This window comes from Hippocampus comes, unplaced genomic scaffold (genome assembly GCF_001891065.2).
Source record: "Hippocampus comes isolate QL1 unplaced genomic scaffold, H_comes_QL1_v1.1 scaffold122, whole genome shotgun sequence".
NCBI classification, from domain to species: Eukaryota; Metazoa; Chordata; class Actinopteri; order Syngnathiformes; family Syngnathidae; genus Hippocampus; species Hippocampus comes.
Genome location: NW_017842059.1, coordinates 410312 through 411435, shown reverse-complemented (window position 1 = coordinate 411435; position 1124 = coordinate 410312). Strand labels below are relative to the sequence as shown.

The following is a 1124-nucleotide window of genomic DNA, read 5'->3' as shown; positions in this document are numbered from 1 at the left end:
CTTACCACACACACACACACACACACACACTGTGTTGCAGCTGCTCAAGCATTGCGAGAGGAAGCTTCACCCTTTCTCCAAATCCTGCTCTTTCTAATTTTAGACGTTGGCTTTAAAAATAAACTGAAACAACATCTCCCACCGGGACCGTCGCTCTGCAAGTGCATCAGAACTTTCTCTCCACATTCCTAAACTTCTCACTCTGACACCGACATTAGCTAAAAAAATGAAGACCCCTGCTGAAATCAGTGCCAGTCGAGTGAGTAGAAACACATTCAGTCTTCACACATAGACGCTGTACCATGCCCCAAACGTTATCGCTTTTCTCCCTCCCTACTTTATCAGCAACGTAGGCCCCGCCTCCAGCTGACCTAATATGGGGACATCTTCCTGCCCGCTGGCCAATCAGCAAGCTGGCCCCGGTCCCTTCTGGAGATGCTGTGGTCCTGTGTCGGGTTGAGGTTTTCAGTGAGGGGAGCCACGGGCGGGCTGGTGACGAGGGATGAACGTTTTTGACAGAGAGCAGGACAATTTTAAGAAATACCACCAACAAGAGTGAGAGACTGAAAGTTCTTAGGGCGGGAAGACGATTGAAGCTCTGAAGGGAGACCCTGGGAAGGCCGGGAGGAAGGTAGGATGGACCTTCAGCTTGCATTAAAGCTTCAATGAGTAGTTCTGGAGAAAAAAAGTCAAGTTTTTGTCCTGTAGTTGTCATGGGAAGTTTTGCAGAAAGTTGCCGGGCCTGCGCAGCGCGGAATGACTGCACATGGCGGAACAATAGCATGCTGTTTCAACAAACACTTGAGTAGTGTGTGTCACCATGACGTTTAGTGTTTTGTGACAAGAGGAGCTCATGGAAATTAATGCTAACTACTTCATTCGGTATTGAGACAAGTCACGTTGGACAGGTTTTCCAGATTGTCAAGATAAAACAGCTTTTGTTGAGGTCCAGAAAAAAAAAATCATCGGAAAGTCAAGTGACGCAGAGCTGTCAGAGGTGCTGGCATGGCATCGACTTCGTTTAGTCTCGTTCTTAGCGTTACCCACAAGTGACAGCTGCAGCAGGATAGTCATTGGATCCGTTTGCCCCCTCCACAACAGAAATGGAGCCCTCCCCCACCTTA

The 1124-nt window shown here is 48.4% G+C and overlaps 1 protein-coding gene across 1 annotated transcript in view; it reads left to right on the top strand.

Moving 5' to 3' along the window:
- Positions 1-466: 466 nt before the first annotated feature.
- The window catches only part of prx (periaxin), a 21222-nt gene continuing 20564 nt past the window's right edge, over positions 467-1124 (top strand). Inside the window, exon 1 of the mRNA XM_019861249.1 lies at positions 467-631. The gene's annotated coding sequence lies outside the window, so the exon portion shown is untranslated. The remainder of the gene's footprint in view (positions 632-1124) is intronic.